The following is a 13,670-nucleotide window of genomic DNA, read 5'->3' as shown; positions in this document are numbered from 1 at the left end:
CTCACTAAATTATCCAGGCTGGCCTCAAACTTATGATCTTCTTGTCTCAGCCTCCTGAGTAGGTGGGGAGCACAGGTGTGCAGTACCACACCTGGCAGAACTTGAGTTCTTAACCAGGTTTTCTGTGCAGTGGTGTTGCCCATTCACTTCTCACCTCACTTAAGAAAGCTAGCCACCTTCCACCTTAATCCTCGCAACAAACACATCTGTGACTATGTCTTAAAGTTACAGAAGCTCAGTACTAAAACAAAGTAGAGTAAATGCTTCAGGCAGGCAGGAGTCCCAGAGACCAACCTGCAGGTGGTTGGTGCAAGTGGCCAGTCTGTATTCAGTCTTTCCTTCATACCAATCCTCTACTTGGTCTCTAAGTCTCTCTTACTTGAGTGGGCACAATGGTGACTTCACAGGGTTGCTGGAAGCACCCATACACTACTTTGTGGGAGACTCTAGATATTCTCAGGGATAATTTTGGCTATAGGTAGCTTGCTTTTTGCCCTGAACCTATAACCTAGCCCCTCACCAAAGAGTGACCAACGTGCTGGGATATAAATCAGTGGCAAAAGTGTTTGTTTGAAATTCGTAATGTTCTGGGCTCAATCTCCAGTGCCAAAAAAAAAAAAAAGACCAAAAAGTGGGTGTGGGGGGCATGACCACCAGGTTCCTATGTGTGCTAATTAGTATCTGGGTGCTCTGCTCATTCTCTGGACAAATCCCAAGTATGTTTTCCCACTGCCATCTTCTATGGTGATGCTGGGAGTCATTGAAAGTCCCTCCTGGCTGAGTTTAGATCTTCAGCTGTTGCCAGCACACTTCTAACGCTTGGGGCTTGGTGACCACATTACTGCATGATGTAGGCTTCTGTATGTCCGGGGGCAGCAGGACCAGTTCCTCTGTACTTTACCAGGGTCATGCTTTTGTTGAATGAGAAATTTCACACATGAATCAAAGCAAACTCATATCCTTGGGCTGGATTGGAAGTGGAGTTCAGACTGGAAATCTGGTGGGTACGTGAGGGGAAGTGTCTGGCTTACCCACTGAGCCTGGCCTCTGACCTCCCACCAAGAGTTGACGTTTTCTGGCATCATCGGAACTAAAAAATTTGGAGGATAAAGATCACACCAGAGATCTTTGGGTCAAGGGCCTGGTGACTGGAAGAAAAACATCTCATGGTGGATGAGAGTGAATTAATGGGAGGGTGAGGTTGAGGGGGCTGAGCTTAGGGTGGGTAGGAACAAGGGAACAGATGGGCCCATGGGGTTTACAGTTGGGCCTGATGGCAGCTGGGTTGGCTCTGTGTGTGAATGAGGAGTAAAGGAGAATGGATGCAGCGGTTCCTAACAGGACGAGAATAGTGATGGTTGTATGCAACAGGTGTGGGAGACAAGGTGGCAACACCACACCCTTCCCAGTGAATTAGAGTCAAGGTGGTCTGCTGACATGGAGAAAGGAGGGAGACAAAAAATTGGAGGCTTGGAAGCCGGGCGTGGTGGCGCAGGCTTGTAATCCCAGCATTTGGGAGGCTGAGACAGGGGCTTCACAGTTCAGACAGCCTCGGCTACTTAGTGAGGTCCTCTGCAACTCAGACCTTGTTTCAAAATAAAGAATAAAAATATCAGGCTGGGGGTGTAGATTGGAGGTAGAATGTCCCTGGGTTCCGTCCCCAGTACCTCAAAAAGAAAGAAAGAAAGAAAGAAAGAGAAAAAGAAAAAGAAAAGAAAGAAATTGGAAGCTTGGATGAGAAAGCCTATGGTGAATCTTAACTAGGAAATCAATGAGAGAAATCAGAAATTTCCTAAAAACATCAAGGGTGGTCCAGGCCTGCGTCCTGGCTGGGGTCTGCAGCAAATGCCACCCACCATCCTTCCCTGCTGGGTGGGGGTGGCGGCCGGGGAGGGGCTGCAGATGCTTCTGCTGGCAGTAGACAGGAGTGCTTGATGTCAGTGGCGCCGAAGTGGCTTGGTCTGAGAGCAGCTCTTGAGAACCAGCCTCACCTTGCCTTGCTCTCAAGAGAGCCAGGCGGAGGAGGAGGAGGTTTCTTTTAATGAGGGTTGGGGTCTCCCGGTAGGGCTGAGCAGGGCACTGTGGGTGAGTTGAGGGTGGTGGGAACAGGGGATATGTAGTTTAAATCCACAGGAGGAGCCAGATGTGGTAAAGCATGCTTGTAATCCCAGTCCTTGGGAGGCTGAGACCAGAGGATTACAGGTTCGAGGACAGCCTCAGCTACTTAGTGAGATCCTGTTTCAAATTAAAGAATTAAAAAACAGCTGGGAGTGTAGCTCAGAGGTAGAATGAAAGCCTCTGGGCTCAATCCTCAGTTCTGCAACAACAACAACAACAACAACAAAATCCACAAGATGTTGAAGCTGGATGGAGTTCAGGCTTGGAGTGACATTTGCTTGGAGAAAGAATGGCTGAAGCAGTGGGGTGGAGAGCTGGTGGGAGTTCTGCCCCGTCACAGCTAGAGGCTGCTCCCGTGTACATCCCGGCAGTGGTGTGGAGGGACGTGGGACACCTGGAGAGGCCAATGGCCACCTGTTCTTAGTTGCCTCTGCATAGGCACGTGCTGATTATCTTTGGTTCTTGAGTAGACTCAGCAACTTTTTACCTGTGTCTGAGAATGTAGGGTATATTTCTTCAGCTGCACCAAACAAGACAAGACAGGAAGGTCTAGAAGTATTTGTTATTGTGAAATGAACCATTTGAATATTAGTTGAAAAGCATTTTGACTTAATTTCCTTAGGCACCTTAGTCAGCTTATATGCACCTTATTTTCCTTTGCTCAACTTTAACAGTTGCCAAGAATTCCTTTGTGCAAAATGAAATGTGGGACTCTAAGTATGTTCTATTTAGTAGAAAATAGAACCTTCTGGAAAATTCCTTGAAGACAATGGAGGAGGGAACCGTCGATATAGAACTCTCCCTGTCATTCGAGGGTCTGGGTCTCCCTTGGAGTCCCTGGCCTTGCTCACAGGTCCTCTCAGTGACTGATTGCCACTTATTGAATGTTTGTGAGAAGTTTGGGGCCCTGTCACTTCATCGCTGGGCTGCTCAGCTCAGGTCCTTCACAGCATAGTACATCACAGTGGCAGAGGTAGCTGAGGACTGTTCCCTCCTAGGCCTAAAAGCAGAGCTCTCAGAGAGAACCCAGGGCGGCCCTCTGGCCAGGTCGGGCCGTGCCCACACCAGGAACACAGGAGCTGCTGACCTTGCAGCTCTTGACCGTGGGTGGCCTCGTGTCTTGCCACCTTCCGTTTTCTCATGCTCTTAGAACTCTCCATTCATCCAGATGTGGCAGTGCATGCCATAATCCCAGTACTTGGGAGTCTGAGATAGGAGGTCACAGGTTTGAGGCCAGACTCAGCAACTTAGCAAGACCCTATTTCAAAAAAATACAATAAAGCCAGGGGTGTCGCTGAGAGGTAGAACATCCCTGAATTCAATCTCCAGCACCAAAAAATAAACAGGTAAGTAGAATGTACTCTCCACTGTCTCTGCTGGCTGGGTTGTCAAGTGTATGAGGCCGAGGGCCAGCTCCCACGAGACCCCAGAGGAGACTCTACCATGACTTCTCTCACCTTCTCCCCATCCCTGTCTTTTTTCCCTTTTTCTCCCCCTACTTTTTCTCTATACAGACACACACCTCAAACCTGGATTTTGAAAACTTACCTTCCTGGGCCTCAGATTCCTATCTATAAATAAAATTCTGATGTCAGATTATACTTAGCACATTTTACTGCCCTAAATCAAAGGTCTGCTGATGCCTGTATAAAAAGTAGTGCTTCTGACTGAAAAAAGAGGCTTTTTTTTGTCTTTGAGTTCTCAAGCATTTCCTTAATTTATGAAGAATTAATCTGAAATATTTTTTTCATATGATGAAGCTGAATGAACAATAAATACTAATGGATTCATGTATATGTGTATGTATATGTGTGTATATATGTACGTGCATATATATGTATATATGTACATATATATGAATATATATATATATATAAACTAGGTTACTAATATGACTTAAAAGGAAAAATTCCAATACTTTACCATTTGTTATGGCTAGAAAATACAAAAAAACATCATCCATACTAGGTTTTCCAAAGTGAAAATTTTGATCCATGCACAAAAAACAGGGCAATATGTGTGTCACACATATATTGTCTGTGTTGTCAAAAGTGATTTCAGAGACTGTCACTTTGTGCTAATGAAATAGGGAAGGTTTTCTCTGGTATCTCTAAAACCCAGACTATAAAGAAGAGTGAAAGTTAGAATACCTCAAAATATGTAACTTTGTATATTAAAACATATAAAATTAAAAGACAGGTCAGAGATGGGGGGAATACACTTGGAACACATATCATGGACAAAGTGTTAACTATCCCTGATACACAAAGTGAATAATGGAAGCCCTGGCACAGGAAAATTGAGAGAACCGGGCAGGGCGGAGGTTGAGATATAGAGAGACCATCAAAACGTTAACGCACCTGCTCCCATCCGCTGGTTAGGCAGAATTGAACATTTCATTCTGGACAAAGGCTCAACCTGAACAGTCTATGCAATGTTAGTAGAAGTACAAATTGGTAAATCGATCAATTGACAAAATAGTTTCAAATTTTATTTTTGGAAAAATTTTTAAATTTTAATATTTTAGCATCGGGCATGGTGGTGCACGCTTGATAGATATGGTTCAAAGCCAGGCTCAGCTACTTAGGTTCTTAGTAACTTAGTGAGACACTGTTTCCAAATAAAGTATAAAATAGGTCTCAGAGTATAGCCCAGAGGTAAAAAAAAAAAAAAAAAAAAAAAAAAAAAAAGCCCCTGGCTTCCACCCCGCAGTACCATCGAAAAGAATTTAATGTTTTTCTTTTGTTTCTGGGGTGCACTCAGGAACCTTCCACATTTGAGCTACACCCCAACCCTTGTTACTTTTTGTTTGTTTTGTTTTGCTTTGAAATAGGATCTCTCGGTGTTGCTGAGAGTCTTGTACTTTGCTGAGGCTGCCCTGCCCTCAAACTTGGAATCCTCTTGTCTCAGCCTCCCAAGTTCTAAAACTACAGGCATGCAAAATTTTTAAATATGTGCATCTGTGACCCAACAACTCCATTCCAAGAACTTGCTTTTTGCACAAGACCCAGAAGCTTTTTAATGTAATACTGTTTCTAATGGTGAAAACTAGAAAAAAAAAAGTTCTATCAATAAAGGAATATTAACATAAGGATATAAACTGTGTGTGTGTGTGTGTGTGTGTGTGTGTGTGTGTGTGCGCGCGTGCGCGCACACATAGTTTTACTTCATCTTATTCAGGATTATATTGCTTGTTTGCAGTGCTGTTTATATTTTGGGTGATAAAGTAAGAAGTTTCCTACTTGTAAAGCAGATTACTCATCCAAGCAAGTAGTAATAATTAATAAAACAATAAAAATAGTTTCAACTTTGTTTTTTATATATTGTTTTTACATTGTTTGCACTACATGATTCATAAAATAATTTAGTTAAAACTATTGGAATAAGCCCCAGGCTGGCCATATCATCATCATCATCATCATCTTTTTTTTTTTGGCTATATTGGAAATTGAACCCAGGGGCATTCTACCTCTGAACTACACTCCTAACCCCATTTTTTATTCTTTATTTTGAAACAGGGTCTCACTACCTTGCAGTAGGCCTTACCAAGTAGGCCGAGGCTGGCCACAAACCTGTGATCCTCCTGTCTCAGCCTCCCAAGTACTGGGATTACAAGTGTGCACCACCAGCTCAATATATTCTCTTCTAAATCACATTTAAGATTTTTCTGCCAAAAGAGAGAGAGGGAGGGAGGGAGGGGGAGAGGGAGGGAGAGAGAGAGAAAGAGACGGAGAGATTTTTCTCAGTGTTTTGTACTTGAGTAGTACCATCTGGTTTGGACCTGCCTATTCAGACAACTTTTTATTCTCTTACACCAGGGTTTTTGCCCTCATCCAGATGTGATGTTGTGATGTCCATCTGTGGTTTCCTTGAGTCTCACCCCCAAGTAAATGGCACCAACCTTGTCTTTTGTAAACCTCCACAGGCCTTGTATGTTATGCTGGAGGCTGCCTTATTTTGAGTGAGTTATCGTGAGAAGAATTTGATTTCATTATAGAACCATCTAGCAATTTATAAATAATGAAATTCTAATCATGTTGCTGCTTTCAAACACCTTTTTCCCCTGGGATGTGGCACTCTTCTTTCTCTGGTAGTAGGCCCAGCAGTGGAGGGGTGCCCTGTGGAATGGTGGTACAGGTCCCTACTGGGTGGAAAGAGGTGTTGAGTGTGGGTCTAGGAACCTAATAACAAATGAGAAAGGAGTTCTGAGTTTCTAACAATAAAGGTCTGAGGACTTTGGAGGATTGCCTATGCTGAAAGTCTTGTTATTTTCTTTTCCCTTTCCTTAAATAAAACTATGGCTGGAGCTAGTTCATTATCTACAATGTCAATATTGATTTATTTTTTGAGAGGTGGAATATTAACAGATTGGAATGGCTGCTGGCAATTCTCAGTTGCCTCATTGACTTTAAATGAATCAAGGGATAGCTGTTAAGATGAGAATTTTAGGCACTGTCAGACAGACCTTCCTAAGATGGTTGGTTTTGCCCAGATTCAGTTTCCTGTGCAGCATCAAGGTAGAAAATTCCATCTTACGGTCTCCTTTTCCCCTCTTTACAGAAGCAATCCTTATTTTTAAAAAGTACAGGTAATAGGTATTAAGACGACCTTTACAATACAATGCAGCTTGCCTTTTCCCTCTACCAAGAGAAGCTTCTGAATTAAAACACTTGACTGACACAGCCCCAGCTGGCAGATGGTACATCACACATGCAGTGGCCAAGTGCAAGCGTATCAGAGGTAACACATGTCTAACAGGCTGAGTTTTACAAAACAAAAACACTTTAATAATGACCTTGAAGGATTAAAATTGCTCTTGAGAAAGGAAACTGTCCCAAACCAGTCTTTGTCTCTTCAGATGCTATATTACTATCTTCTCTATATCTGGAGGCTAGTTCCATTTTTATTCAGAATTGCTTTTCTTTCTTCCCTGCCTTAATCTAGCATAGAGATTTGAAAGCAGTAGTAATACTAATTAGCCATATTATAGGTCTGGTCTAGTATAGGAGGACCATGCCTAGATGTGTTGGTGATAACAGAGCAGCCTGGAAGGAACCATCTTTTTAAGGTTCTAGCTGTAGGTCTCCAGAATTGAATTGTTTCAAATACAGCTGGAAGTAGGAAGGATAGTTATTCTTGGAAAATTAGACCAAAACAACCAAAGTCATATTCAGAGAGGTTATCTCAGAGTTAACAGAGGACAGCAGTCTTTTTTTTTTTTTTTCCCCTTCTTTTTTTGTGGTACTGAGGATTGAACTCAGAGGCTTCTGCCTCTGAACTACACCCCACCATATTTTTTGTTTTTGAAACAGGGTCTCACTAGGTTGTTGAGAGTCTTCCTACATTACTGAGGCTATCATTGAACCTGCGATTCTCCTGTCTCAGTCTTCCCAGTACTATAGGCATGCACCACCATACCCAGCTTGCCTGGCTCATCTTAACCATTTTTAAGAGTCCAATTTAAGCCAGGCTTGAAGTTCCCAGCTCTTCTTTAAAAGGAAATTTTGTGATGTGTACGTATGGGAAACATAAAGGGATGACATCAGCCTGGGGATCACTATGGTTTATGGTTATCTGCTCATCTTCTGGATTCTTGATGTGTTCTCCATTGTCTAATCACTAGAAAGTCCTCGAAAGTCTTCTAAACTATAGGTTTTTTAGGATGTTGTATCTCACTTTGCTTAATCAATTTTTGGTGGGATAATTAACAGTGGACCAAGCAATTATAGTTTTGGGTTAACTTTAAGATTTACAGACTTCCTAGAAATCTGGGATGATAAGCCTGAGAACTGGTTTGGGGAGTGAAGGTATGAAGAACTTTAACACAAGGCTTTCATATTAAAGTTTTCTTTTTCTTTTTTTTTTTTTTTTTTTTTGTGTGTGTGTGTGGTACTGGGGATTGAACCAAGGGGCATTCTACCTCTGAGCTACTTTATTCTTTTCTTTTTCTTTGCTTTTATATATATATATATATATATATATATATATATATATATTTAGGGCATGGGATGGAACCCAGGGGCATTTGACCTCTGACCTACACCCCCTGCCCTATTTTTTTATTCTTTATTTTGAAACAGGGTCTCACTAATTTGCAGAGAGTCTCACTAAGTAGCTGAGGCTGACCGCAAACCGCAGCCTCCCAAATGCTGGGATTACAAGCATGTACCACCACTCCTGGCTTTATTCTTTATTTTGAAACAGGATCTCACTAAGTTGCAGAGGGTCTCACTAAGTAACTGAGGCTGGCTGAGAACCTGCTATCTTCCTGTCTTAGCTTCCCAAGTACTGGAATTACAAGTGTGCACCACCATGCCTGGCTAAAGTTATATTTTGTATTTTCTTTTTGTCTCCCATCTATTTCTTTTATTTTTAGCCAAACTCATAACCATGATTCTGCTTTCTATTTCCAGAAAGTATTTTGACCACTTTAGATATCTCATATAAGTGAAAGTATACAGTATTTATCTTTTTGTTCCTAACTCAGTTCACTTCATAGTGTCCTCAAGGTCCATCCAAGTTTTAGCATAAATGAGAATTTCCTACCGTTTTAAGGTTGAATAATATTCTTTGTATGTATGTACCACATATTTTAAATCTGTTCATCTGTCCACGAACACTGGGTTGCTTCCACTTCTTTGTTATTGTGAATAACATTTATGTGAACATGGATATGCAGCTATCTCTTTAAGACCTTACCTTTAGTTCATTGGGATATGTACCCAGAAGTTGGATTGTAGGTTCATATGGTAGTTCTATTTTTAACTTTTTTTTTTTTTTTTGCAGTACTAGGGATGAAACCCAGGGGGCATTCTACCTCTGAGCTACACCCCCTGCACTATTTTTTTTTTTTATTCTTTATTAGGAAACAGGGTCTCACTAAGTAGCTGAGGCTGTCTGCAAACCGCGATTCTCCTGTCTCAGCCTCCCAAGTGCTGGGATTACAAGCATGTGTCACCACGCCTGGCCCATTTTTAACTTTTTGAGTAACTTCTATACTAGGCTTTCAAAAGCAGTTGCACCATTTTGCCATCTCACCAGCAGTGCTCAAAAGTGCAATTTCTCTACATCCTTGCCAACGCTTCCTTTCTCCTCCCTCCCTTCATTGTTCCCTCCCTGCCTGCCTGCAGATTGAATCCAGAGGTGTTTTACCTCTGAGCTCCCCCTCATCCTTTTTTTTTTTTTTTTTTTTAAGACAGTCTTGCTAAATTGCTAAGGCTGGCCTTGAACTTGTGATCCTCTTGTCTGAGCCTTACAGTTACTGGGATTACAGCCAGTTCTTCCCTGTTTTTAATCACAGCCATCCTAGTGAGTGTGAGATGATAATCTCATTGTGGTTTTATTTTACATTTTCCTACTAATTAGCAGTGTTGGGCATCATTCCATGTTTGTTGGCTATTTGTGTATCTGATTTGGAGAAAAGCCAATTCAGATTCTTTCCCATGTTTTAATCAGATTGTTTTGTTGTTGTTGGGTTCTTTTTGTATACTGGAAATTATGCCCTTATCAGAACCATGATTTTCAGGTATTTTCTCCCATTCCTTAGATTGCCTCTTCACACTGTTGATTATGTCCTTTGATGCACAGAAGCTTTAAATTTTGATATATTCCATTTGATCATTTCTTACTTTCATTGTCTTCTTTTGCTGTCATACCCTACAAATTATTGCCAAACCCAGTGTCATGATGTCTTTCCCTCTGGGTTCATTGTTGTTGTTCTTCTTCCTCCTTCTCCTTTTTCTTCAGCTTTTTATAGTCTCAGGTCTTATGTTTAAGTCTTTAATTCATTTTGAGTTGAGTGTGTGTGGGGGGGTACTGAAGGTGGAACCCAGAGGCTTTCTACCTCCGGGCTATATTCCCAGACCTATTCTATATTTTATTTGGAAACAGGGTCTCACTAAGTTGCTGAGAGCCTCACTAAGTAGCTGAGGCTGGCTTCAAACCTGTGCAATCCTCCTGTCTCAGCCTCCCAAGCGCAGGGATTACAAGCATGTGCCTGGCTTTGAGTTGATTTTTAAATATGGTACAACTTCATTCTTTTACTTGAGGGGTGAACTTTTGATTCTGGAAAATAAGCCAGATTTTTTTTAATATGGATATGAAAGTTTATTATAAGTCAAGGAAAGATAGAAGATAAAAACAGCTCCTCCTGTGTGGGAGGGGTCCCCCAAAGAGACAGCCAAGCTAAATGAATTCTTTGCTCACTTTCTCTCTCCTTTGGACCTTACCTTGTAAGCTTGACTTCCCTGTGTCTCCCTGTAGTGGCTCTGCTTCCTATAGCAGAGGGAGTGAGTCCCAGAGATCCTTATTAATGGAGAAAGCTGAGAATGTTTTCAAATGCTTTGCACAGTGACTTAAAAATCAACATAAATTCCCTCTTTAATAATGTATTCTGAACTGGGTGGTGGCGCAGAAGGATCACGTTTCTCAGACAGCCTCAGCTACTTAGTGAGGCCCTCCTCAACTCGCTGAGACCCTGTTTCAAAATAAAGAATAAAAAATAGGGCTGGGGTGTAGCTGGGAGATAGAATGCCCCTGGGTTTCATCCCCAGTACCAGAAAAAAAATGTATTAAGTGTATTCTGATTACTATGCATTCCTCCATGTATATGTTTTTATTGCTTCTGGAACAAATGGCCACAAATGCAATGGCTTGAAACAGCACAGTCCTAACATCAAAGGGTTGGTGGGGCTGTATTCATGGGGAGGCACTGGGGAGGCCGTTTTCTTGCCCCGTTCAGCTTCTAGAGGCTGCCTGTGTTCCTTGGCTCATGTCCCCCTTCACATCACTTCCACCCTGCTTCCATTTCACGGCTCCTTCTCAGAGCCTCCTGCCTGCTTGCTTGCTTGCTCACTCGCTCTTTCTTTCTTTCTTTCTTTCTTTCTTTCTTTCTTTCTTTCTTTCTTTCTTTGGCATTGGGGATTAAATCCAGGGGCATTCTACCTCTAAGTTACACCCCCAGCTCTTTTTATTTTGAAACATGATCTTTCTCTTTTGAAACCTGCTGGTTTGGGGATCCTGCTGTCTCAGCTTCCCAAGTACCAGGATTACAAGAGTGTGCTGCCACTCTTTTTTAAGGACCCTGGGTACTCTTAAGAATCCAGGGTACTCTTCCCATCTCACAATACTTACATCTGCAAAATCCCCTTTGCCTTGTAAACTATTATATTCATGGGTTTTAAAGATTAAGATGCAGGTGTCTTTGAGGTGTGTGGGGGTAGGGGCGAGAGGGGCGTCACTCTACCTGTTGAGCTACCTCATCACTCCCACCCCACTCCTGCCTGACTTCATGGAAACTCCACCTGGTCTCTTAGAGATTCCAGCCCATTTGGACCCTTCCTCATGCTCTCCCTCTGTTCCATCTCCCATCTGCCCTATTGTGCCACCTTTCTGTTTCTTCCCACCTGTCCCTTTCTTTCCAGCCCTCTAGTTTAGGCATTTCCTACCTCATTCTTGTCTGCCAGAATAGGTTTCAAACCCAATGACTTGAATTTTCTTCTGCCAGGCCCTGGGGAATATCCTGGTCCACGGCCACATTCATCAAAGGAGGCTCGTGGTTGAGATTCCCAGGCTCTTTCCTACCTAACAAACCTGGGCCTCCAGTCTAAGTGGGGGCCAGTTTGCTAGTAGTTCACCTATTCCACATAGATGTAACCCTCTGGGCTTCCCACTGGGTGTAGGAGGCTTCCCACTGGCTGTAGTCCTCCACCTCAGCCAGCCCTGGGCTTTGATTTCTGCTCAGGAGGCCTAACAATGAAAATGTCAGTTTGCCAACACATTGAGGCCAAGAGCTCATCTTTCTGGGTTTTTATTTTCTTTAGTTTTCACCTGGTTAGTCCATGCCTATAATTCCAGTACTTGCAAGGTTGAGAAAGGATGATGACAGGTTTGAGGCTGGCCTCAGCAACTTAGTGATGTCATTAGCAACTTTTTTTGCAAGACCCTGTTTCAAAATAAAAAATAAAATAGGGATGAGGGTATACCTTGGATGTAGAATGCTCCTGGGTTCAATCCCCAATAACACATACACACACACATGCGCACACACACATTCGATTGTTTTCCTTGTTGTTTTGGGTACAGCTGTGGGTCTGATAATGGAGCCTTCCTTCCCACACACCAGCCTCTAGCCTGTTTTTCCATGTTGCTCTGCCACCCCCATCCCTGTTGGGACAGAATGTGATTAATCTTTAATAATACTGTGACTGCATCAGGCATGTACATCTCTGCCAGGAAGTGTCTCTAAGGGAGCATAGTTGACTTGAGATTAATTTTAGATCCTCTCCTCATAGGACATAGAGGTCAGTGTTAAACTCTAAGGTGTCTGCTGGTGGCTTTGAAAGAAGGAGACCTGTTGAGAACGAAATTTCCTTTATTGGCATTTCAAATTCCCAAGAACCCAGAAAGATTGCCTTTTTTTTTTTTTTTTTTTTTTTTTTTGGTGGTACTGGGTTCCTGGAAACCCTTCTATTTTCGGGCTATCCTCCCAGGCCTATTTTATACTTTTTATTTGGAAACAAGGTCTTTTAAGCCAGCACAGCTGGCTTCGAACCTGCATGATTCTCCTGTCTCCGCCTCCCAAGCGTGGGGATTACAAGCGTGCGCCACCACGCCCGGCAAGATTGGCTTTTTTGAGCCTGGACATAATTGAGTTTCCGTGGCAGAGTGCAGAGGGCCCATCATTTTTTATGGCACTACATTGTTAGATGGATAATGAGACCTTTCATTTTCCAGCACAGCTAGTCACGTGCTGCTGGTTGAGAACGGAGCTTGCCATTCGTGACTGAGCCCAGAGGGCAGGCACCACAGCCAGACAGAGCAGGAGTAGGGAGCGTGTGTGCCATGCTTTGAAGCAGCTTCCCGCCATGAGGAGGCCGTGGGGACCTCAGTGTCAGGAGGACCATTTCTAGCTGTTCTCCTACATCTGGTCAGCACTGTGCCCTTGGAAAAGCCATGTCATCTTCCGGGGCACCAATCAGGGACTCCTTCTTGGCCTCGCTGTTGTGGAAGGCTGTGGCAATGGGAGGGCTGGCTCTATTGGCCTTGGCAGCCATCTATAGGAGGACAGAGAGGAGGAAACCCCTTGATGGGCTATCAAGAAGCAGCCTTTATCTAGTGTAATTTTCTTGTTTTACATATGAGGAAACAGACTCAGAGATTTTTCTTGTATTTAAAGAGCAGTACTGATGCTCTGGCTTCATGTGGCTTCTTTTATTAAAAACCTAGGGAAGTGGAGCCAGGTTTTGGTCGGTGCAGATTTGGGGGCATTTACCTTTAACCTTGAAGAGGCCTGGAGAGCCACAGGAAGCATGGTAAGCCAGACTGCCTGCTCCTGTCTGATTACCTTGGGCCCCAGCTATGTGGAGGGGGATTAGACAAGGCCCATGGTGGCCTGTGTACAAAGGTAACACCACCCTCTGGTCAGGTGGCAGCCCTTTCCCCTGGGGCCTGGCACAATTGCTGAGCCCACAGGCTCCTGGGTGCGCCTCTGCTTTCACTCTGTGGTTCCGATCCTGGCCTACTTTGCCCTTGGCTCCCAGACCTCCCAGTCT

This window comes from Muscardinus avellanarius (genome assembly GCF_963383645.1).
Source record: "Muscardinus avellanarius genome assembly, chromosome: 16".
Lineage (NCBI taxonomy): Eukaryota > Metazoa > Chordata > Mammalia > Rodentia > Gliridae > Muscardinus > Muscardinus avellanarius.
This window is presented reverse-complemented; position numbering follows the sequence as displayed.